Source organism: Ostrea edulis, chromosome 2 (genome assembly GCF_947568905.1).
Source record: "Ostrea edulis chromosome 2, xbOstEdul1.1, whole genome shotgun sequence".
Classification (NCBI taxonomy): domain Eukaryota; kingdom Metazoa; phylum Mollusca; class Bivalvia; order Ostreida; family Ostreidae; genus Ostrea; species Ostrea edulis.
Genome location: NC_079165.1, coordinates 52,404,524 through 52,432,023, shown reverse-complemented (window position 1 = coordinate 52,432,023; position 27,500 = coordinate 52,404,524). Strand labels below are relative to the sequence as shown.

At 34.2% G+C, this 27,500-nt stretch overlaps 1 protein-coding gene and 2 long non-coding RNA genes across 4 annotated transcripts in view; 2 read left to right on the top strand and 1 right to left on the bottom strand.

Annotated features, from left to right (window-relative positions):
* Positions 1 to 27,500, top strand: part of LOC125682085 (transient receptor potential-gamma protein-like) — a 201,279-nt gene that overhangs the window by 76,984 nt on the left and 96,795 nt on the right. The gene's annotated exons all lie outside the window — the stretch shown is intronic.
* Positions 4,804 to 7,110, bottom strand: LOC125682134 (uncharacterized). Its single transcript, XR_007372447.2, has 3 exons — positions 6,970 to 7,110; positions 6,687 to 6,841; positions 4,804 to 6,579 (listed from the first exon to the last, which is right to left on the bottom strand). It is a non-coding gene; the product is annotated as an uncharacterized LOC125682134 (long non-coding RNA).
* On the top strand, positions 7,210 to 8,824 carry LOC125682135 (uncharacterized). The gene is made up of 2 exons (XR_007372448.2): positions 7,210 to 7,500; positions 7,970 to 8,824. It is a non-coding gene; the product is annotated as an uncharacterized LOC125682135 (long non-coding RNA).

Genomic DNA, 27,500 nt, shown 5'->3' with positions numbered 1-27,500 from the left:
CAAACGTTTTATGGCAAACCCACACCTCAGATCTCCAGATTTTTTCCGCATTTAAAAATGAAAAAAAAAAAAAATACAGAAAGGGGTATTGGGAATCTTAGAGGAAATATTTAATACATCCTAATGAAACTTTCAGAGTAATTTAAAACTCTGTAAACAACCCGACATCTGCAACCACAGTTCCTTGAATCGTTGACATGTAAAATATTTGGTCATAAAATAACGCGAGTTTCATCCAGAACAACTCCTCTCAGACCTGTGTCAATTCCATCCATTTTTATGTAATTCAAAAGATCTGTACTCATAAACGAATTGTCACAGTCTCATTAGACTCACTTATAAAGAAAGTCAAGGTTGAAGGTAGAAACTTTTTAAAACTTTTTAAAACATCATTTTGGAAAATTTCACATCGATTGTATCTTACTTTCATGATCTGAATAGCTACAGAACTCTCTCTGAAAAAGAAATGAAATTGCAGATAATAATAATAGAAACTAGTTCTAATTGTAACAGGGACCGTTACATATGTTCCCCAAACCTCCCCCAATGAAAAAGTGATGTCCTTGTGAATCTATAGCAAAAAATCATTTTATTTTAGCCTTTAATTACATGTAGTACGTTCAATATGGTCATTTCAGTACCAAGAAATGAAAGAATTAGCGTTGCACGTGTATACACGCGCACCCGCGTGTATGATTCTGAATTTTTGATGATGTCTTTCAACAGGCATTTGTATCATATACCCACAGTATGAATTTCATAATGTTTCCACCAAATATAAGGAAGTTATAGCGATTTTAAAATCGTCAAATCAGAATTCAGCACACGTGCATGCACATGCTGAGCAGTAATTCTAACCACAACAATTTGTAAGGAGTAACAAAACACATCTAAACCCCTAATATCAATAGAATATGATGAAAAATGAAAACGTTATCGTCCTTTGAAAATTGAACATTTGAAAAACGTTGCACGCGCATGCGCGTGTGCGTTGGTATTTTTTGTTACACCAATATATAGATACACATATTGTCTATATATGCTGTGAATATCATCTGATTCGCTTCATAAATAAGATAGTTACAAACGTTTTAGTATTATCCAATCAAAATGAAGCGCAAGTGCATGCGCGTGCAAATTGGTAATTTTGACCATACAGATCAGTTAAGGATCTCAATATCTACCTATGATATGAATATCAAGCCATTTCAATGAACAACAAAAAAGTTAGACTGATTCCAAAGTTAGTGTACAAATTTTGTAATGCACGTGCACGCGCATGCGTGCGCGTGCAGACAAAATAACAAAATCATTTTTCATATCTACAAATGATATACTACCATCCTATTTAGGTTTCAAAGGTTTCATATCGATCCCTTTAATATTCTGATTTTCCATTTTTTGTACCAAAATTGCAGTGCACGTGCGCGCGCGTGTGCAGACAAAATGACTATCACTATGCACATCTACAAATGCTATACTATCATCCTGGAAAGTTTCATATCGATCCCTTTTGTAGTTTCTGAGAACACTACTGGACAAAAAAGAATAATAACTAGACACGATCTCGTTGCGAGCAACGAGTAGGTCTTCCGTCCGATTTGTTGATGCACTTGGAGTTAAAAAAAAAAAAAAAGACAAATGAGTCCCAATTTAGTTTCCGACTTTAAGACACTTTAGATATAATCAATTTTTCATATAAGCTTCTGAAGCAAAGTTGCGGTGAAATTCGTTTGAAATTCGACTCTCCAGGCGAGCCATAAGGCCCGCGGGCCTATTTCTTGATGTCATTTGTTAGCCCTCTATAGACTCAACAACTTTAGTTCTATATGTCTTTACAAAATATTTACCTGTAAAAAGTTATTGAGATCGACCGATATCGACAAAAAATCGACTCTACAGGCGAGCCATTAGGACCATAGGCCTATTTCTTGATATCAATCGATAGATCTCGATAAACTGAACAACTTTTGTTCAATATGTCCTTACAAAATATTTACCAGTTACAAGTTTTTGAAATCGACTGATATCGACAAAAATCGACTCTACAGGCGAGCCATGAGGCCCACAGACCCATTTTTTGATATTGATCGATAGGTTATGACACATTGAACAACTTTTGTTCAATAATGCTTTTCAAAAAATATGTCGTTTTAAAGATATGAGGCGTCAAATATTTACGATTTTGGCCCTTAAAATCTCTAATTACGTAACATATGACCTACTTTTTGATTTGATAAGATCAAGCTCGTTGAGATGAACATTTCCGCTTCTACAACTTATTATAAAATAATAATAGTTTCTGAGATATTCTCAAAAACCTTTGGACCCTTCTGAACCCCTAATTTAAAGGGCCAGCCCGTTTTGCTTGATATCGTAAGAAAGGCCTTGTCATTTTAAACATTTTTTGCTCAACAAGTATTTAGAAATTCTTTACCGTTCTCGAGTTATCTCTACAAGAAATATTTAGGGGCCAAACTGTAGCTCCCTAACGGGGCCACATAGGGAAAAAACGAAATGTACATATTGTTTAGATTATCATTCTGAACAACTTTTGTTCAATAATGCTTTTCAAAATATTTGTCGTTTTCAAGATATGAGGCGTCAATTATTTATGATTTTGGCCCTCAAAATCCCTTATTACGTAACATATGACCTACTTTTTGATTTGATAAGAACAAGCTCGTTTAGATGAACATTTCCGCTTCAATGACTTATTACAAAATATTAATAGTTTCTGAGATATTCTCATAAACCTTTGGACCCTTCTGGGCCCCTAATTTAAAGGGTCAGCCCCTTTTGCTTGATATCGTAAGAAAGGTCATGACATTTCAAACATTTTTTGTTCAACAAGTATTTAGAAATTCTTTACCGTTCTCGAGTTATTTCTAGAAGTAATTTTTAGGGGCCAAACTGTAGCTCCCTAACGGGGCCACATAGGGTAAAAACGAAATATGCATATTGTTCAGATCATCATTCTGAACAACTTTTGTTCTTTATTGCTTTTCAAAATATTTGTCGTTTTCGAGATACAAGGGGTAAAACAATTATGGTTTTGGCCCTTAAAATCCCTTATTACGTAACATATGACCTAAATTTTTATATGAATAGATTTGGATTGTTGAGATGAACATTTTTTGTTCTTTGACTTATACCAAAATATTAACAATTTTTGAGATATTTGATCTAGACTTTGAGCCCTTCTAGATCCCTAATTGAAGGGGCTAGCCCCTAAATCTTGATATTTTCAAAAAGATCTCTTAAATATGCACAACTTTTGTTCTACATGTCTTAACAAAATATTTGTAAGAAAAAAGATATTGGAGATCAAAGGTCAAAAATCGCCGAAATCGGCGAAAAATTTTGGCATCCATTTTTTCAGGTCCAGGCGAGCGTTTAGGCAAATCGCCTCCGGTAAAATCGAATCCCCCACAAATCTTCTAAAATGTTTACTCTATCTTGTGTAGAAATTTCAAGACTCTAGCTTCAAAACTAACGGAGGAGATGCGTGGACAACAAGGCCCTTCAAAAAGTCACTAAAAGAGAGATAACTCCTGACCGGAAGTGACGTCAAGCACGAAATTTTGCAAGCAAAGTCTCGTCACCAAAAGACATCTTTCCTGAAAATTTCGTGAAAATCGATCGAGAAATGGCTAAGAAAAACGCGTGTACTACCAAGGAAAATAATAATAATAATAACTAGACACGATCTCGTTGCGAGCAACGAGTAGGTCTTCCGTCCGATTTGTTGATGCACTCGGAGTTAAAAAAAAGAAAAAGAAGACAAATGAGTCCCAATTTAGTTTCCGACTTTAAGACACTTTAGATATAATCAATTTTTCATATCATAAGCTTCTGAAGCAAAGTTGCGGTGAAATTCGTTTGAAATTCGACTCTCCAGGCGAGCCATAAGGCCTGCGGGCCTATTTCTTGATGTCATTTGTTAGCCCTCTATAGACTCAACAACTTTAGTTCTATATGTCTTTACGAAATATTTACCTGTAAAAAGTTATTGAGATCGACCGATATCGACAAAAAATCGACTCTACAGGCGAGCCATTACCCCTCTGAAAATACAGCAGGATATCCCAGGAAGTCCCAAGACAAAATCCCAGGATTTATCAGGATTGTCCTGAAAAGTCCTGCTTTTTTGAAACTGAGATTGACAAGGAATTAGAGGGACGGTATTGGCAGTGGGACATTTCAGGACTTTTAAGGATAATTTCCCCATTGAAAATACAGCAGGATATCCCAGGAAGTCCCAAGACAAAATCCCAGGATTTATCAGGATTGTCCTGAAAAGTCCTGCTTTTTTGAAACTGAGATTGACAAGGAATTAGAGGGACGGTATTGGCAGTGGGACATTTCAGGACTTTTAAGGATAATTTGAACACTTAAATTTGCCTTTTATTGTCCTGCCAAGTCTCACTTAATCCTGCAATCTGAAAGGGGAGAAAGTGGGATTATTCTGGACATGTCTTGGAAAGTCCCAGTAGACAGGACTGGGATTTTGCAGGATTTTATTGGATCTCCTTTAAAATCCTGCTTTTTGAGTTGATGCAGGACTCCTGGAAAGTCCCAATTTATCCTACTAACCTGTTTTGGTCTTACCCTACTGCGGAATAAAACTCGAGATCCAGGATATGTGATATCTTTTCTGTAAAAGTGGCAATTAAGAATGAAATTATGAATCAAAATGATAATCTGATAATAAAATTTATTTAACATACAAAAACATAAATTTCAGCAATACTTATTTGAACTTCCAAAGCAAGTACTTTGAAAAGTTCATTTAAATTATGACTGGGGTGAGCTAAAAAGCACTATTTCTTACGTAAACAAATAATTAAACAAGAGGTCCATGGGCCACATCGCTCACCTTAGTCATCTTGGTCCATATTTAAAGATTTCCCATATACTTGTATGTAAAACTTTTGTCCCTATAATGTGGCCAAAACCTACCCTTAGGGGCCACGATTCAGGGTTGTCACTAGAAAATATTGAAGACGAGTCCCGGTATCATGGTTTGTAAGCAGCTTGAGTCCCATGAAAATTTGACGAGTCCCATGAAAGTTGAATTAAAGAGTCATTTAGATTTTTCCTACACCTTTATTTATACCGAGTGAACACAAGCTAATGTCGTACCTCTGTTCACTTTCATCTTCAACAAATGGCAAAAATCAGTTAATTTTCGCCAAGCCCATGCATAACAGTGCAGTGATCACTTTGTACACATGAAATTAAAAGTAATCATTCACGACTCGGTCTCATACAACTAATTGCCCATTGCAAACAGAATTACTTCCCCGAATCCTCTATCATCGTTACAACCCTATTCAGTATTAAACAAAATTTTAATTAAATAATTATTGTGATAAAATAGATGCGTACTAATTTTGTTTGTAAAATGATGTAAAATCTACCAAAGTTTACAAACTACGCTACTTTCAATTCCAATAAAAATGGCTACCGGAAGACAAACATTTATAATTAAATATAGATCCTGATTTGTAAAAAAAAGAAAAAGAAACATATATAAATAACTGCCTGTGAGTGGCAAAATGTTTTTTACTTTGTATCTAAATTTCAATATTATATTCTAATTTGCACCTAATTGACTGCACTAAACAAACAAGTCGGATTGGGACACTGTGAACTCGGTGGTATCATCTCGGTTCACATTAGAGCGTAACGTTTTCCCTAGATATTTTCCTATGAGTTTTAATTAATACACAAATCAGGGCTTCTAAGTAAAATTATGATTTTTACTCAGAGTCCGAGACACATCTGCGGGACTCGCCATATCAGACAAACCCCAATGAAATTTCTGTGATCCTATTCTTGCGTTAGTGACAACCCTGTGAATTTTACAAACTTGAGTCTACACTATGTTGGGAAGCTTTCATGTAAATCTCAGCTTTTCTGGCCAAGTGTTTCTTGAGAAGACAATTTTCATAAAGATTTTCCCTGTATATTTGTAAGTAAAACTTTGATCCCCTATTGAGACCCAATCCAACCCCCCCCCCCCCCCCTCCCCCCAGGTCATTGGTTTTAACAAACTTGAATCTGTACTATGTCAGGAGGCTTTCATGTAAATTTCAGCTTCTCTGTCCCAGTGGTTCTTGAGAAGATTTTTGAATGACCCCACCGTATTTTTGCGATTATCTCCCCTTTGAAGGGGCATGGCCCTTCATTTGAACAAACTTGAAAGCCTTTCACCCAAGGGTGCTTTGTGTCACTTAGTTTGGTTGAAATTGACCCAGTGGTTCTGGAGAAGATGAAAATGTGAAAAGTTTTCACCGACGACAGACAACGAACAAATTTTGATCAGAAAAGCTCACTTGAACCTTCGGCCCAGGTGAGCTAAAAAAAAAATTTTAAACAGGTATTATCAAATTGTCCCTGAAGTTGAATTTTGTTTATCTTGATGTCACGGGTAACCTGGAGTGGTTCAAAGATCTATTTCTTCGACTCGTGGGTGGGGGAAGGTGGCTCCAGACCTAAACAACTTGAGACGGTCTCTCATCTTGTTTCTAACTTCTTTGAGGGCCATCTCTGGATTTTTCTCTGGTACAGAGGCTTAAAAGATAGCATAATGAATTATTTGAGAGGTTGCATAACAGGTTTTGTAAATGAACATCATGCAAAATTTAAAATATTTATGTCTTGAACTTGTATATATGCACCTTCTGCATCGTCTTCCCTTTTATCTAAGCCATCTTTGGTCTCACGGGCGTTTTCCTGTCACACTGCATGATGTCGGTTCATCCACTGAAAACAGTGCCTTATTAAAAGTCACTTGATGATATTCTAAATTCATAACTATCTCTTCAAGTCCATGCTACAATGAAAGAGAACATGTACTAGATAAAAATATTGGAAACAGGATGATAATTTGTTAAGGTGTGACAATTCCACTAGACTACCAAAAATGACGAATTATTACAAACCAAAAGTAAAAATACTAACCAGCAACGCCGTGTATTTTGAACAACTAGGCCTATCCCCCAGTTTCTGAGTGTAAGGTGAATCCTATATTCCTATCTGGAATCCATTCCATGCTTGATTGCATACTGATTCTGTTGAATGTTCTCCATCCTTGCGAATATTTCCCTGACTTCGCGCCCAGAAAGGAACATTGAAAAAAAAGCGCTTTGATCACTTGCGTGAACGTCAGGTCGTACACTGACTGACTCGTCCCCAGGTCAACACGTAACCAAAAGACGATCAGTAGAAAGTTATACAATCGACCAGTGGAAACCCAGTGTATAAGACTTCATATATATACATATGATATATTTTATACATGATATATCTTATATCGAATAAGAACGGGGAGAAGAAAAAAACACGACAAGCTTCGTACATTGTACAAGTTGACCGAAACGACATCACCGGAAGTTACAACTTTCAAAGAAGTCATTTATGATTTAAAGATTTGTGAATGGAAATCAATAACATCGGAATGAAAAAGGACTACGGGTTAACGAATGACACTCTGTAAGTACCATATGCTTATTTTGTTTACGTTTGTAAATGATTACATGCATTGGAAAAATACACGCTTGATCGCTGGACCACTCGAAATTCCTCGATACAATCATTCTATTTACAGCTTAACATATCAAAACAAACTACTCTATTTTTTAACGTAAACCATTGACTGGTTCGATCTAGATGGAAAGGGTATAATCACCAGAACATTGTATCATGGATATCCATCATTATGATTCTGTTTCGATCAGTTGACCTTGTTCTGTAATTATTACTGCTTCGTAAAATAACTACGGACAGTACGGTTACAAAATTTAGCATGGCAAGCTGATTGTATCCATCAGTGATAATTTATTGCTATTTGCACCTCAAAACATTGATGTGTCAAAGAAACTTTTCTAAATATAAAATTTTTAATCAGTGTCTTGAAAATTAAGTTTCTTCATTAATAATTTGTAATTAATTATTATTGCAGGAGATTGAGAACCCAAAAGGTACATGCTGTGCAAGAAAGATGTAAACATGCGAATTCCTAAATGTACTAAATATTAAAACATCAACTGCAATCTTCAGTGGTGACATCCAAAAGTTGATATGCCATTGGTACTTCAAGTGATACGACCGTGACATTGGAAAATCCTTTTAACTTATCATCACTTGAGCCTGAATTGCAATCCTTTTGATACAGACATTTTTTTAAGTTCAGTTTCGAACATTAATGCCGCTGTGTCATCTCTGGAAATGGAAAAGCCTACCACAGAATCTGATGAATTTTTGAACATTCTTTCACAAAAAGGGATCTTCTTTATTTTGAAGAAGGTAGCCCAGGAACTGGAAATCTGTTATCAAAATGATCTTAATAATACACTGGACAATATTCTAACCTAAAAAAAAACATGACAAACCCGATTGAACTCCTGTGATGAAGCATCTCAAAACTCAAATTATGGTAGTCTTTCAAGTGACATTGAGGATTTCAATAGCGCATTTGACAGTAAAGTGATTTTTATTCAAGTTCAGATTGTTGTCATTATAAATTTATAAGAAGTGTTCTCATAGCCAACATTTTTCAAGTCTACTTTTGATGAAATATAGTCTTTTCTATTACAACTTATTATGACATGATTGTTGTTGTATACATAAATGTTCTTATCCACGAATCATTCACTGTTCTTATAGGTTTTTTTTAGCCTGAACTATGTAGCAATGACATGTCAAGGTAATCCAGAAAATGTAAAATCTTTTCTTTGATATGACAAGGATTTAATTTTGTAACAATTTATAATATCTAAAAGTCCTGTAACCCTCATTAAAGTCCTTTATAATCTGACTTCACTGGTTGTAAGATTTTGAGGGTAATTGCAAGACTTCTCTCTTTGCATACTTTTAATACGAAGTCCTGGAAAGCAATGTAAAGTCTTGCATTATCTTGAATGTATCAAGTATGAGATTTTTAGGGAATTTCTGGGACGATGTTTTCGTCTTCATTTTATAATAAAGTCCTGAAAAACACAAGAATGTCCTAGAAAAACCTGCTGCTATGAGAGTGGGACTTTGTAAGACATTTAGGTAATAAATATGTCCTAGAAATTCTTGCAAAGTCACTCTTGATGTAAGTGGGATATTCCAGGACAAATGCAGAAACATGAAGTCCTGTATTATCCCACTGCATTAGGACATGGGAGAAGTGGGACTTCACAAGGAAGTCCCAGGACTTCCAGGGATATCCTTCAATTAAGCAAAAAAGTGGGATTTATTTTCAGAGGGGTAGGACCATAGGCCTATTTCTTGATATCAATCGATAGATCTCGATAAACTGAACAACTTTTGTTCAATATGTCCTTACAAAATATTTACCAGTTACAAGTTTTTGAAATCGACTGATATCGACAAAAATCGACTCTACAGGCGAGCCATGAGGCCCACAGACCCATTTTTTGATATTGATCGATAGGTTATGACACATTGAACAACTTTTGTTCAATAATGCTTTTCAAAAAATATGTCGTTTTAAAGATATGAGGCGTCAAATATTTACGATTTTGGCCCTTAGAATCTCTAATTACGTAACATATGACCTACTTTTTGATTTGATAAGATCAAGCTCGTTGAGATGAACATTTCCGCTTCTACAACTTATTATAAAATATTAATAGTTTCTGAGATATTCTCAAAAACATTTGGACCCTTCTGAACCCCTAATTTAAAGGGCCAGCCCGTTTTGCTTGATATCGTAAGAAAGGCCTTGTCATTTTAAACATTTTTTGCTCAACAAGTATTTAGAAATTCTTTACCGTTCTCGAGTTATCTCTACAAGAAATATTTAGGGGCCAAACTGTAGCTCCCTAACGGGGCCACATAGGGAAAAAACGAAATGTACATATTGTTTAGATTATCATTCTGAACAACTTTTGTTCAATAATGCTTTTCAAAATATTTGTCGTTTTCAAGATATGAGGCGTCAATTATTTATGATTTTGGCCCTTAAAATCCCTTATTACGTAACATATGACCTACTTTTTGATTTGATAAGAACAAGCTCGTTTAGATGAACATTTCCGCTTCAATGACTTATTACAAAATATTAATAGTTTCTGAGATATTCTCATAAACCTTTGGACCCTTCTGGGCCCCTAATTTAAAGGGTCAGCCCCTTTTGCTTGATATCGTAAGAAAGGTCATGACATTTCAAACATTTTTTGTTCAACAAGTATTTAGAAATTCTTTACCGTTCTCGAGTTATTTCTAGAAGTAATTTTTAGGGGCCAAACTGTAGCTCCCTAACGGGGCCACAAAGGGTAAAAACGAAATATGCATATTGTTCAGATCATCATTCTGAACAACTTTTGTTCTTTATTGCTTTTCAAAATATTTGTCGTTTTCGAGATACAAGGGGTAAAAAATTTATGGTTTTGGCCCTTAAAATCCCTTATTACGTAAGATATGACCTAAATTTTTATATGAATAGATTTGGATTGTTGAGATGAACATTTTTTGTTCTTTGACTTATACCAAAATATTAACGATTTTTGAGATATTTGATCTAGACTTTGAGCCCTTCTAGATCCCTAATTTAAGGGGCTAGCCCCTAAATCTTGATATTTTCGAAAAGATCTCGTAAATGTGCACAACTTTTGTTCTACATGTCTTAACAAAATATTTGCAAGAAAAAAGATATTGGAGATCAAAGGTCAAAAATCGCCGAAATCGGCGAAAAATTTTGTCATCCATTTTTTCAGGTCCAGGCGAGCGTTTAAGCAAACCGCCTCCGGTAAAATCGAATCCCCCACAAATCTTCTAAAATGTTTACTCTATCTTGTGTAGAAATTTCAAGACTCTAGCTTCAAAACTAACGGAGGAGATGCGTGGACAACAAGGCCCTTGAAAAAGTCACTAAAAGAGCGATAACTCCTGACCGGAAGTGACGTCAAGCACGAAATTTTGCAAGCAAAGTCTCGTCACCAAAAGACATCTTTCCTGAAAAATTCGTGAAAATCGATCCAGAAATGGCTGAGAAAAACGCGTGTACTACCAAGGAAAATAATAATAATAATAATAATAATAATGAAGAAGAAGAACGCGAACAATAATAGAAAGGTCTTCCGCAGGAGACGGAAGACCTTAATGAAGAAGAAGAACGCGAACAATAATAGTAAGGTCTTCCGCAGGAGACGGAAGACCTTAACTAGACACTCGATCATTACTAGTAATGAGTAGGTCTTCCGTTTGAACACTTCCGGTACACAGCTTTCTGTTCTTACGAGAATCATTCAAATATATCAGAGAATGTGCCTTTTCAAGACATGAGAGGTGTGTTATGAAGTTTTCACCCATTTCTCGTAACTTCCGGTGACGGCCGGAAGCAATATTCAGATGTGTTTTCCCATAAACCACAGCGACTCTCTATTGTCTATATTCCCTGAAAGTTTCACGTCGCTATTTGAAAGATCGAGTTCTCAAGAAAAAGAAGCAGACTAAAGAAAGAAAAAGTAGTGGCTTACTACCGACCAGAGGTGAATTTTGAAAAATAAGATTGTCTTAACTAGACTAGATGTTGATACTGTTCTTAAGATATTTGAAAATCATATCAAACACTTGAAATATAAACAAGATTTATGGGGGACACAAAGACGAAAGGTATCAGAGTATTTTATCGAGAAACCGGAAGTAGCTGTTTTGACTACTGACGGGGTCAACATTCTTTGAATACTTTGAAAGAGACTTAATAAACTAGTGTATAGGTTTCAATTTAAAAGAAAAAGTTTGAAATTAGTGATTCTTTCAATCACTTCCGGTTACGACCGGAAGTGATAACGAAAAACAAATTAATGTGCATGCACTATACAATCGAGAGATCTATAATACCTGAAAGTTTCATTTGTTCTTTATTAGTCGTTTTTGAAATTACCCCCGGACAAGATGATTTTTTGAAAAATGGAAATCGGACATATCTTACGAACGGAAGTAGATTTTCTAAAAATCAAGATCGTGTCTAAGGGTACTACAAGTCTCTATCATCTTCATAATTGGCAAGAAAATCCATTGATCCATCTCTGAGAAATCGTGTTGAAAAAATTTGAATATAGTAAATTTTTCAACCACTTGCTGTTGAAACCGGAAGTGACGTACACTCATATACAAAATATGTTTAAGATGGACTGTTGGTAATCTATAATCCCTGCAAGTTTCAAGTGTATATCTCTACTTGTTCCGGAGATATCAGGGAAACAAAGTCTGAATTTGTCCACACCATATCTAACGACCGGAAGTGAATTTTACAAAAATATTTGAGGTTACTCTAGACATAAGTGACTATAATATATGTAAAACTCAACTCATTAACTTGTTTCGTGACCGAGATTCATGGCACTGAAAAATGAGAAAATTTGGTGACTCTATCTTTTACCGTTTCTGAGAAAAACGCTGGACAACGAAAACAGCTAATAAGCCATATTTGCCGACCGGAAGAGAATTTTACAAAAATATTTGACGTTACTGTAGACATTTATAGTGACTATAATATATGTAAAATTCAACTCATTAACTAGTTTCATGACCGAGATTTATGGCACTGAAAAATGAGAGAATGAATAGTCTTTCTTTGATATAACCGGAAGTTGGAGATTCAACTTCCGGTGGGGTCAACATTTTTTGAGAATTAGAAAGAGACCTAGTAAACCGATATAGGTTTCAATTTGAATGAAAAAAGTTTGAAATTTATGATTTATTTAATCACTTCCGGTGACGACCGGAAGTGACGGTCGACATTCTTAACCCCCTACTGCACGCCTACAAAGTGAGATCTATTAACTCTGAAAATTTAGTGACTCTATCTTTTGCCGTTTCTGAGAAAAACGCTGGACAAGATATCTTGTAAAAAGACGGAAATTGGACATATCTTGCGACCGGAAATTTTGAAAAAATGAAAAAGTTGCCTCGAGATACCATCGTTTTCCATAATCTGTGAAAGTTTCATGAAAATCCATCCAACCGTCTTGGAGACGAAAGGGGAAAAAAAATAATAATAAACAGTACAATCACTAGAAGGTCTTCCGTTGGAAACGGAAGACCTTAATAGAGGAGAAGAAACATAAGAATCACTATAAGGTCTTCCGTTGAGACGGAAGACCTTAAAAAGTGAAAAAGAAACAATAGAATAATAGAAGGTTCTTCCGCTGAAAATGGAAGACCCTAATAAGACTAGACACTCATTACTAGTAATAAGTAGGTCTTCTGTTTGAACACTTCCGGTACACAGCTTTCTGTTCTTACGAGAATCATTCAAATATATCAGAGAATGTGCCTTTTCAAGATATGAGAGGTGTGTTAATGAAGTTTTCACCCATTTCTCATAACTTCCGGTGACGGCCGCAAGTAATATTCACGTGTTTTCCCATAAACCACAACGACCCTCTGTTGTCTATATTCCCTGAAAGTTTCACGTCTCTATTTGAAAGAGTTATCAAGAAAAAGAAGCAAACTAAAGAAAGAAAAAGTAGTGGCTTACTACCGACTGGAAGTGAATTTTGAAAAATAAAATTGTCGTAACTTTAGATGTTGATACTGTTCTTAAGATATTTGAAAATCATATCAAACACTTGAAATATAAACGAGATTTATGGGGGGCACAAAGACGAAAGGTATCAGAGTATTTTATCGAGAAACCGGAAGTAGCCGTTTTGACTACCAACGGGTTCAACATTCTTTGAATACTTTGAAAGAGACTCAATAAACTAGTGTAGGTTTCAATTTAAAAGAAAAAGTTTGAAATTAGTGATTCTTTCAATCACTTCCGGTTACGACTGGAAGTGATAACAAAAAACAAATTAATGTGCATGCACTATACAATCGAGAGATCTATAATACCTGAAAGTTTCATTTGTTCCTCTTCAGTCGTTTTTGAGATTACCCCTGGACAAGATGATTTTTTGAAAAATGGAAATCGGACATATCTTACGAACGGAAGTAGATTTTGTAAAAATGAAAGATCGTGTCTAAGGGTACTACAATTCTCTATCATCTTCATAATTGGCAAGAAAATCCATTGAGCCATCTCTGAGAAATCGTGTTGAAAAAATTTGAATATAGTAAATTTTTCAACCACTTGCTGTTGAAACCGGAAGTGACGTACACTCATATACAAAATATGTTTAAGATGGACTGTTGCTAATCTATAACCCCTGCAAGATTCAAGTGTATATCTATATTTGTTCCGGAGATATCAGGGAAACAAAGTCTGAATTTGTCCACACCATATCTAACGACCGGAAGTGAATTTTACAAAAATATTTGAGGTTACTCTAGACATTTATAGTGACTATGATATATGTAAAACTCAACTCATTAACTTGTTTCATGACCGAAATTTATGGCACTGAAAAATGAGAGAATGAATAGTCTTTCTTTGATATAACCGGAAGTTGGAGATTCAACTTCCAGTGGGGTCAACATTTTTTGAGAATTAGAAAGAGACCTAGTAAACGGATATAGGTTTCAATTTGAAAGAAAAAAAGTTTGAAATTGATGATTCATTTAATCACTTCCGGTGACGACCGGAAGTGATGGCGACAAAAAATATTACGTGCATGCACCATAGAAAAAACAGATCTATCATCCCTGAAAGTTTCATTCGATTATCTTTAGTGGTTTTCAAGTTTACCCCCGGACAAGTTGCTTTCAAAAACCGGAAAATCGGACGTATCTCACGAACGGAAGTGAATTTTGAAAAAATGATAAAATTGCCTCGAGGTACCATCGTTCTCCATAATCTGTGAAAGTTTCATGAAAATGAAGACCTTAATAAACAGTACAATCACTAGAAGAAACAGAGTAAAAACGATATGTTCCCAAACTTTGTTTGGGGAACATAATTATACGATACTAAAGCCCCTCACATAGACCTAATATAACCCATAATCAAAAATTCCAGAAGGGGGCTACAGTACTAAAACGTTAGATGAATATGATCTGAAAAGAAATTATAAGAATCAAGATAAAATGAATTAAAAGAATTTCATGACTATATAAGATCCCAACTCTAATTGATGATAACCTATAGTCTAATAAATTAATAAACTGTAAATACTTGAACATACCGTAACATTTGAATTCTCCAGCAATGTGTATGATTAATCCTTGTTCTTCGTCTTCTTTCAACTATAGTCCAGCTGGGCATGCCATTACTGGTGATGTTGATATAGTTGAAAATGAGGACCTCAAATCACTTATTCTAAAAGGTTTAGGACCTTGGTCAGAACTTCATCTCTATTATGAATTCTGTCGAAGATTATGCCAGTCGATGGACTAAATATGAAAAAATATGAAAAAGAACAACTTGATATATTGTCAGAATGGATTAAAAGTATAAGATGAATATTAAAATCCCGCATTAGACATGTGAAAACAAAAGTATGTACCATCTATCCTTCTGTGTTTAGTAAACCAGAAGTGATAAAAGAATTAGATAGGTTAAATGAGGAATATGTTTTGTTTCCAGCTGACAAAGCTAGTAACACCATTGTCTTTGTTTGTAAGGCTCATTATCACAACTGTATTTTAAACAAACTTGGCATTAATTCCACTTTTGGTAATCATACTTATACTCCCTTTTAAAAGATGAAATTCTTCAAACCATGCTTCAGTCTTAGACACATATATCACAGTCAATGGGTTGGATGGATATGAGTAATTACCATACCTATACTGGATTCCTAAACTGCATAAAAACCTTTACAAACAAAGATACATTGCTGGATCCAGTAAGTGTTCTACCAAGCCCCTATCTTTGCTCCTCACGAAAATATTAACAGCTGTAAAGGAGAAACTTCAAACGTACTGTGCGACAACATATGCCAGAAGTGATGTAAATGAAATGTGGATTCTAAAAAAATTTTAAGAACTTTTAGTATGTTTGAAATTGCAAAACTTTTCTCAAATCAACAACATCAAAACATGACTTTTCAACACTTTAGATGGCCATTCCTTACGATAAATCAAAGACTAGACTTTTTGACATCATAGACAGTTGCTTCTTCAACAAAAATGGAAAACAGAAATATTCCTATCTTGTGACCAGTCATCCAAAAAATTACTTCGTTAAACACCACTCTGATTCCACGCACAAATACTCTGAAGTTGAAATAACAAAATATGCAAGTGTACCAATATCTTCGTAGTCTTTGGTGATCAGATCTTCCAACAGTCTGTTGGAGTTCCCATGGGCATGAACTGTGCTTCTTTGTTAGTTGACCTGTTTTTATATTCACATGAGGCAGAATTTATTCAAAAAATTCTATGTGAGAAGAAAAAATCTCTTGCTGTGGCCTTCAGTTCAACATTTAGATATATTGACGACGCTTTGTCAATCAACAATAATAACTTTCATTCATATGTCGATTCGATATATCCCCGTGAACTCTAAATAAAAGACACCACAGAGTCGTGCACTTTTGCTTCATACTTAGATATTTTATTGAAAGTATAGATATTAACGGCAAACTAACAACTCAACTTTATGACAAACGGGATGATTTCAGCTTCTCCATGGTCAACTTCCCATATTTTTGTAGCAATATTTCATTATCACCTGCATATGGTGTTTATATCTCTCAACTGATTCAATACACTAGAGTTTGTGCTGTGTATAGTCAGTTTTTAAATCGAGGCAGGCTTCTGACAAACAAGTTGATAGTGCAGGCGTTTTAACAGTCTCGTTTTAAGTCAGCATTTCGCAAATTCTATGGTCGTTATAACGATATAGTTTGCCAATACAACCTTTCATTGGGTTAAATGCTGTCTGACATGTTTGATAACGATTGTTAGGCCGTTCTTGGCACACTGATTTTGACTACGGATAACTCCGTTTACCTGATCAAGATATAGGGTTCACGGTTGGTGTGACCAGTCGACAGTGGATGCTTACTCCTCCAAGGCACCTGGTCCCACCTCTGGTGTGTCCAGGGCTCCGTGTTTGTCCAACTCTCTATTTTGTATTGCTTGTAGGAGTTATGAGATTGATCACTGTTCGTTATCTTCGCCTTTCATGTGCGTATTATCCACCATAATTGTCATTTACAGACACAAGTATATACACAATGTCACTATTGTCATAAATATGTAACACTATTGCTATGCCATGCCATTACTATCATTATTGTTATAAGTTTTACACATGGGCAATAACCATTACTTTTTTATGTGTTGCACCAATAAAGAATTTGAATTTATTTGAATTTGAATTATAAATAGAAACAAGTTACAAAATTGACGACAACTGTTCCATTATCAAACATATTAAAAGTTTAATTATAACCTTCTGGGGATTTTACATATGTATCAGAATTTCCAAACAGATTTGAAAAAGATAAGAATGTTGACTCATTATTGTTTGTAGGTATTTGTGTATGATAATATACATTCTATAACTATAACTATTCTATAACTAGAATCTTAAACTGCTATCAGTTAAAAGAAACAGTAGTTAGGGTGTTGAGAACTGTTAAAACTTCATGCCTCTATCATCTGAAACTGCTATCAATGAGAAGAAAAGCAGTAAGGGTGTTTAAAGAAATGATCCCGGCCGTTACCCATGCAGTGCATCAAACTGCTGAAAACAGCTAAGCTGATAGCTATGCAAGCAGTTCCGAGAACTGCTATCCAATGAAATGTTAGGAACGGCTAAATAACAGCTGTTATTCTGCTAAACTGGTAAAAACTGCCAAATAACAGCTAAAAACAGCAATTCAAAACTCAGGTGACCTATTAGTTGGTTTTGGTGCGTCGTCCGTCTTGCGTTAACAATTGAACATTTTTAACTTCTTCTTGATAACTACCAGTCCAATTCTTTTCAAATTTGGTATGAAGCATCATTGGGACAAAGGGGACATAAATTGTAAATTTCAGGCCCAAAATTGACCAATTTTCAAAAATCTTCTTCTCAAGAACCACACTCGTGTAAGAAAAACTAAATGCATGGTGATGTAGAGCAGGAAGGCCTGAGTCTACCAAAATTGTAAATTTCATGATCCCCGGGGTAGGGGTTCTGACCCCAGGGCGGGGCCAAAATTGGTATATAGTGTTTATGTGTAAAACACTTGAATAACATCTTCTTTAGTGCTATTGATACTAAATTAAAAGTAAATAGATATTTAGAAGAACAGGTAGTCCTTTGCCAAAATTGTAAATTTGATGATCCTCAGAGTGGGAAGGGTTCTGACCCCCAGGGTAGGGCCAAACTTAGTATATAGTATTTATGTATAAGTTTGCTGATACTGTATAAAATCTAAATGCATACTTGCAGATGTTTTAATGTTAATACACCTATTCTTTAAAGCCTTTCGTCAGTGTATGCACTTTTGAGGGCAGTGAAGTTCTGAAATCTTGTTTTATACTGTTGCTGAACATTAGAATCTAGCTTAGATATTCAGAACAGGATTTTTTTTTCTAGATTTCATAGCCCATGGAAGTAGTGATACTTTTTCACTAGTATTCAGGTGACCGATAAGGCCTGTGGGCCTCTTGTTCATCATTTTGATCATTTCTTATGCTATTTTATTGTGATCTTCACTGTCATCAACTATCTACTTTTGCTTTACATAGATCCCCAAACATAGTTTGATATAACATATTGGTTTGACTCTGTTTCTGACCTTACTGCATATTTTCCCACTGTTTATTATCATTATCATTACTAAAGGGAAAGGCAACACTAACCACATTGTTGCTTTTATGAATTAATTATTACTTACTGATATCGTAAATGACAGTCTTCAACAACAAAAGTCCTTGCTTATCGATTTAATCAATATTAATCTATCATATATTTTAAATTACCTGCTGCTAAGAGAGCGACCATTGAAGTTTAATTTATGACGTCACATCGTCGATTCCGGTTTATTTCATCATGCAGCAGCACTGTAAACATGACAAGTCATGAAAAGGCAAGGGAGCCGTATAGATTTGAGCCCATTCTTTCGCGACATAATGCAGATTCAAGTTTGTTCAAATCATCGCCCCCGGGGATATGATAGGCCACAATAGGGGATCAAAGTTTTACATACTAATATATATGAGTCATTATCAAAATCGGCAGACATTTAACCTTCTGAAAAATGACAATTTTTAAGTTTCTGAAATCTTATTTTTTAAGTTGGATGAAATAAAACACATAATAATGAACCTAAGAAGATACAACTCCGATCAAGAAACAGCATAATTTTGGAATATGATGATGTAAAACAGACACCACTCATCATAATATGTCCTTCCTGTTACAAATTTTAAAATGCCAATAAAAATTCAAAATCATTATGGAAACTTTTGCAAACTGCATTGACATGATGGTGGAAAGGTCTTCCATAAAAATAAATTAAAAAACACTTCTCACAACAACCAATGACAACAATTTATACCTATGAACATTGCAAAATGTGACAATTTCTAAGCAGCAAGATAATCTGTACATTATTAAAATGATTAACTTATTAAATTATTGCAAAACAGTTTTGAAAAACTCTTTATAGTAGATATTAACAACTTGGAAATATTTCAAAAGACTTTGGTGCACAAAATGATATTAAATGAAAGAAATTTTAGTGATTATGTTACCTGTAACAGGAGAGACCTGCTTATAACAGGAAAGACAGTCATTGTAACAGGACAGACAAATCAGTGACTTTTCATAAATCTATAATCTATCAATAAATTTTCTTGTCTATATCTATTACAGATGTATCATGGAAAATATGAATAATTAAATACAGAAATGTTTGAATTAAAATTATGAGACACTGAAGCTCAACTTTTTTCTATAATAAAGAAATATAACAGGAGGGAAGAAAATTGTAACACTGTAGAGACATTTTTGGTACTAAGAAAGGAAAATTCACACTTGTTAGAATTATTTTTATTTAAACATAAGAATCCATACTTTTCAAAATAGTTTTGTTGATAATTCTGCACCATTTGTATTTTCATATTACAAAGAAAATTAAAGAAATCGAAGATTTTCCTTTTTGTTACAGGATGGACAGCTTGACTGAATGAACTTTAGTGCATTAAAGTCACATTTTTAAGATATGTCAGAATAACGAACATTTGGAAATTGACTCACCTTAAGGCTTTGAAGTGTTTTTCTTAGCAAAATACAATACATATATTAAAAAAACCACCAAACCATCATTTGATCTACTTAAATGAATGTTACATGCAGGAGAGACATAATCAGTTAGCACTAAAAGATGACAATGGGATAAACAAGGTTCAGAAAATTATGACCATTTCACAACAACAGGGATAATTCTCCTGTCCATACATGTACATAACAAATATGATGGCACTCTCAGTTGTTCAAATGTAATATATTTACATTGTATACTGTAACATTTAATTTCAATCTAATGAGATTAGGAATGTTGATTGGTGTTTTAGCAAAACTGAAGAGAGAAAAGCAATACAAAGTAATCAAGTATTCTCTAGGTCCTTCCAATATTGATGACAGATAAACTATGGTTATAAACTTTTATTTCTTCAATACCACTCCAAGTCTCATTGTTTATTATAAGGTACGTAAGAATGTCTTTTTTTTAACTGATCAAACTTCGTAATTATAGCTATAACATGTCACTTTCTGTAGTAATTAAGTTTCTTGTCAAAATAAAGTGATGCATATCATCTAATCTCACATTAGGATTGCAAAATTTGGATAATTTTAAAATAGTGGAATTAAGAATGACTGTGTATCAACTTAGTATCATGCAAGAACTTTTGTTTCCATGATTGTCTCAATTCTCTCGTTTGCAACAAACTGCAAATGTTTAGATACATATGTTCTGTGACAATTGTCCTGTTCATGCTGCCACATTTTGGTATTGCATGTTAGTGTGTTGCCAAATTTTCAAGTGGTTTAATATCATACTAGATGCATTTTGAAGGAAAACCAGAAATTAATAATTTCATTCTATTCAAATAATGTATACTGTGAGTGTTAAAGTTTTATGTTCTCTGTCCCTGTTACACAACCCTGTCCATCCATTACAAAATTAACCAATAATTATATTTTCTATGGAAAAAAAATCAGGATTGTATGGTTTTTTGTTACTTAACGAGTAAACATCAAATGAGCATACATCTCATTAGTTCAAATAGTATTTTGTCCTTAAACTAAAATAGAAAGTATGTCTGTCCTGTTGCCAGAATCTATCCTTCCTATTTTTAAATTTTTAAATGATGTTCTGACCAATTTTTTTTTTTTTAAACTCTAAATCATACATGTCTTTTAGTGAGGATTTGAATAGGCATGCATTTAATCATTCAAACCAATATTTACTTTAAGATACAGAAACAATTTTAATGTGCATCCCTCCTGTTACAAACTCCCGTCCTTCCTGTTACATATTCAGCAATGCTTTATTCTCGAATGAGTTTTAAGTCAGAAAATGGTGAAAGTTCCAAATCACAATTGTCTTTTGATGGAGATTCTAATAAGTCTGCATTCAATAATTGAAAATAATATTTACTCCTTTCAGATAGAAGAAAATTTAATTTTATCCTTCCTGTTACAAAATCTTGTCCCTCCTGTTACAAAAGGTGATGTAACAGGAGAGAAAGTAACAGGAGAGACAATTCTCATGTGAAACTAATTTATTTTCCCTAATTAAATCTCTATACTAAATTATAATTTTGAAATTTTGAAATAAACTTAACAAGCTACTTTGCAGTGCAAATTAAATGTTTTTTGTGGACATATTTTGCATTAGACTCGAACATTTTCTACTCCTACAATGTACTCTCTACTTGGGACTTTTTCTCCTTTATTTACATTCAGAACCACATTTTGTAAGTAGCATGGTACAGTGAAAACACCACTTAGGGCAGGGAAAGTTTTGAAATACCATTTGGATCATGTATCTTATTTCTAGAGGCCTTTCCGAAAACGTGAGTTATCTCTCTTTGTATTCTTACATTTAGTGTGAATATGACAACTTCCGGGTAGTAACACACTCATACTTCGCATATATTATAAGAGTTATATTAATATGGGTGCTGTTCAAAATCGAAAACAGTTGAAATCATTTGTACGAGAGAGTAAGAAAATGTTAATGGAAACAAAAACGAATTTCTTGATCGAGTCGGGTGTGATTTGGGGGTGGGTGGGTTAAAAATTAAATTGGAAATCACGCAGACATTCATTTGTTTACATACGACTGGCATAATTATTTTGTATGAAATCAGAACAGAACTTCTGATTCTCAAGAGATGATGGTATCTCATCAACTCAAAGCTCGGGTTTTTACAAGGATCGACACGTGCAAAGATCTTGCATAACACCCCCCCCCCTTTTCAAAATAGTAAAAAAAATCAATTAAATTAGGAAATCAACGCTCTCATTGTTTTTCAAAAATAAACCAGACTGCAATGTTTGGGTAACTTTCTCCAAAGTACCTGAACGTGTTCATTCTGTGTGCAAATCATTTACAAGTACACTGCAGCATAAGCTGGAATTGTTAATATCAACTGATATGTTTTAAATGCAGAAAAATAGTTAATCAAATTTTTTTTTTAAAAATTATTTTTGTTCAATATTGGTCGATTGATATAAATTATTTTTCATAGATCTGTGTGATCTGGGGGGGGGGGGGGGGGGGGGGGCTGCCATATTCTCAAATGTACTCTTTGGGGAAAGGTAAGTTTAACCCCCAATAGAATGCTTTTGACGTCTCTGTATCTTCCCTCTTTTATTCGTTTTAGCCCCCTTGAAATGTACTTGATTATGTATAGGCACGTATCGTGTCATAACAGAAATTGCAATGACAGATGTAGATCTCCCCCTTTTCGCCACAAATATAAAAAATAATTTGAGTAAAACTCCAAATATTTTACCCAAAATGGCTGTATTTACAGGTACACACTCTTGCCGACTATAAATTCAGGGCGTTCAATTATAAGTTATTTTATTTTCAAAACATTGCATGTGTAAATGTCAGTTTAAAGATGGTTTGTGACGACGAATTTCTTTATGGTTATACTTGTATTTGAAACTGTATAAAGTTTGTGGGCAGACAGCTAGAAATCTGTCAGTGGCCTCTCATTTACAAGTACAGGCTGGGATAAATTTTACTCGCCAATCGAAGAGATGGACATTTTCAGAATCCAGAGGTGTCAGTCCGACATACCTAGATGTACATCGTGGCAGAACTTTTATCGCTGAATGTACTACATTGATATTGAACAAGTAACTTCTGATATTTTATTATAAATCTGACTGTATTAAAACACGAGCTAAAGATTCTGAGGAAATGTATGCAATGTATGATACATGTATGATAATTTTCAGTCATAAAACACGTACAATCCTGGAAAATGGGGGGGGGGATAGTTAGAATAATCTAACAGTGTCTCGGGACAGGGGGGTCCTCATCTACTTACAACATTAATTTTCTATTATTTTTACATGCAAAGTTGGTTATTGTCACGTGTATGAAGTAAACCTATGCATTGGGATTTTTTTTATTAATGTTAAAATATTTGTTAGCGTGATTACTGTAAAATTATACAGCAATATCTTTGCGGCCTTCTGCACTGTTGATAATGACGCTTCTCGAATATACTACCCGGAAGTCTTAAACTACTGTTACGCAAGCGCACTACGTCCCGGATCAAGGAAAGATAACTCATGTTTTCGGATTGGCCTATTCCTTGCATTTCTGTTTCTGTAACAGGAAAGACACAAATCTGTGGGACAACACTTTACAGATAATTTCAGAACAACACGTGTCAAATTATTAACACTCACATGATTTTAGGAATTCACACATACATATAATAAATGATGATATATAAAAAAAATTTGAAATCTGCAGCATAAAATACACTATAACACTCCAATTTGTCCGTTTCATGGCTTCAAAATATCAATGTATTTGCAAGTTCTAAGGGTAGTTGTCAGCCTAAGTAATTGGCTGCAACATATTTTTTTTTACTTGCAGACTTAAAACTCATGATACATTACTAATTTCATATGAAAGTTTAGGAAATTTCGCTTTTCAAAATTGATTTTTGTGCTTGGGACACAAATTTTAGCGGATTTTGATAATGACTCGTATAGGGAAAATCTTTAAAACCTTCTTCTCAAGAACCACTGAACCAGAAAAGCTGATATTTACATGAAAGCTTTCTGACATATTTTAGATATAACTTTGTTCAAATCACGGCCCCTGGGGGTAGGATGGGGCCACAAGGGGCGATGAAAGTTTTGCATACAAATATATAGGGAAAATCTTTAAAAATATTCTTCTCAAAAAGTACTGGGCCAGGAAAGTGAAAATTTACATGAAAGCTTAAATTCCTGACATAGTGCAGATTCAAGTTTGTAAAAATCATGGCCCCCGGGGGTAGGATGGGGCCACAAGGGGGAATCAAAGTTTTACATACAAGTATGTAGGGAAAATCTTTAAAAATATTTTTCTCAAAAACTACCGGGCCAGGAAAGCTGATATTTACATGAAAGCTTTCTGACATATTTCAGATATAACTTTGTTCAAATCATGGCCCCCAGGGGTAGGATGGGGCCACAAGGGGGGATCAAAGTTTTGCATACAAATATAGAGGAAAATCTTTAAAAATATTCTTTTGAAAAACTACCGGGCCAGGAAAGTGAAAATTTACATGAAAGCTTAAATTCCTGACATAGTGCAGATTCAAGTTTGTAAAAATCATGGCCCCCGGGGGGTAGGATGGGGCCACAAGTGGGGATCAAAGTTTTACATACAAATATATAGGGAAAATCATTAAAAATCTTCTTCTGAAAAATCACTGGGTTAGAAAATTAAAGTTTACATTCACATGAAAGCTTCCTGACCTAGTCCAGATTCAATTTTGAAAAAATCATGGCCTCCGGGAGTAGGTTGGGGTCACAAAAGGGATCAAAGTTTTACATGTGAATATATAGGAAATATCTTTAAATATGAACCAAGGTGACTCAGGTGAGCGATGTGGCCCATGGACCTCTTGTCTTTTTATTCTTAGACTGACTGCAAATAAATTATGTGCATAAAGATCGCAGAATTTTATTTGGTTTTTTTTCACAAGACATATAGGATGTGTTGACATTTTTATAAGAATATGATTTTAATGTGTCACCTTAATACATTTAGTGCACATGAATACATGATGTATGCAAATTAAGGATTTCTGGGACGGGTGTATGTATAAATACCAAATATCAAGAATCCGTAAACGTGAAGCGAATAATGCTAGCTGTGATTTTTAAAGAAATCTTATATAGTATAGAAAGTAAATAATTATAGCTTTCTTTGGTTGAAAAAGTATGGTAATTCAATACTACGGGTCTATAAAGACCGATTCATACTCCCCGTCGAGGCATCATCGAAAGTGTGGAAAGACCTGAATCATATGAATATTTCCGTGGAAATCTACTAGTACATGGACATTTTTCATCCTCAACCAGATTTTATTTTGGTTATATTCTTTTACAAAAATGAAAAAGGGATCATTCTTGGATGTTTTAAACTCATTTCTAGAATATCATGTTGATTGATGGTACACATAAAGGTACTCATTCCATACATGTACAATAAAAAGGCTTTGAGGACACCTGCCAAAATTTGAGGGATATCAAGGAAGCCAATGTCATCTGAGACAGGGACTTATATATAGTATGAACTCCGTGTCCACTCTCGTAGACTAGTTCATTGTGTACACCGTTAGTCTAGCAACTTTTAGTGTCTTGATCACTTAATCATACCTTTTGAACATCACACCACATCAGTAGAAATTTTAGCAAGTAATTCATTTTAATTTTCCAACATTTTGAAACATGTCAAATTCACATTAGTCTAAGAGTTATATGTAAGTAGATCTTATACTTTGACATTTTGTTTGTTTCGAAATTCCCTTGCAACAAAAAACAAACCACACACACACACACATATGGAGCGCCAAATTAACATAAACTCAAATAATTGAAGATATCTTCAATTATTTGAAGATATCATCAAATCATTTGATGCGCGCAACAATTGAATTAAAGATCTCTTCAAATAATTAATGATATCTTCAATTCTGAATTATTGCACACATTAATTGAATTGATGAGAGCATTAATTCTTCAGCTGATTTGATGCGCGCTTTAATTGAATTAATGATCTCTTCAAATGAATTAATGATATCAACAATTGAATTGATGCGCGCTACAATTCAATTGAAGAGAGCAATAATTAATATAATGCGCGCATTAAATCAATTGATGAGAGCAATAATTGAATTGATGCGCGCATTAATTCATTTGATGAGAGCAATAATTGATTTAATGCGCGCATTAATTCAATTATTGCTCTCTTCAATTGAATTAATGATATCTTTAATTCATTTGAAGAGAGCAATAATTCTTTTAGAGAGAGCAACTATATAATTAAAGATATCTTCAATTCAACATATCCACAATGGAATTAATGATATCTTTAATTGAATTGTTGCTCATAGACCTATGAAAGTTAGATTTACCGGGTTATTTATCTTTGATTTATTTTAAAGGACACAATGCATGTTTCTAAACTTTTTCATTTTTTCAGCAAAATTAACTCTTTTTATGCCTAAAACTACTTTAAATGTGTTTTAAATGAAATATTTTGCGTTATAGTTTTCGAGTTTGAAAGCGATGACATTCAAATCTTGCGATATGCATATTTTCTTTCGCTAGTTTATGCGCCATTATGTGTGATGTCATATGCGCCCTCGGGTTTGAAAACATCTATTAGCCATTTCATAAACAGATTAGATTTAATCGACAAAAAACCAATTATCACGTTAACGGCTTGTAGATAATAATGCATTTAATAAGATGTTTTGTGCTGTGCTCGGGTGACTAGTTGTCGATAGAAAGGATTTAGACTGAGTATTTTTCACATTTTTCGAAGGAAGGTACGAGAAAAAAGACGTGGATAATTTTTTGTTGGAGCAAGAACTTTACCTAAAAACCACACCCAGTCACTTTTTCAAAAACCGCTTGGACAGAGATCCTGATAAACTGTGAGAAAATGGATATATTGAAGCTATAAACACTGGTAGGCCTATAGCATACATTCTGCTTTGCTCTTCAAATTCAATACACACTTGGATCAACTGACCTTCACCTTGTAACAACATATATCGATGATACAATGTAACTTCTACCAACTGGTAGATTTACAACAACAAAAATTAAAGATACAAAATAATTGAACTTTTAATTATACAAATGATATAATATTGTATTTCCTAACTTTAAATTGAATTATAAAATTATTTCCTTATTAACTTGTAGCATCTTGAGTTCGTCAGTAGGCTATAACGCCGTGCTCCCACTTCGTACTTCCAAAAGACGTGCAGATCACAATTCAAAAATAGTATTAAGATTGCTTTATCAAAATAAAATAATGTGATTACCACTTTAAATTTGAATATTTTTATTGATTTGTGTGTGTTTTGTCTTTTTCTTTCTTTCCGAAATG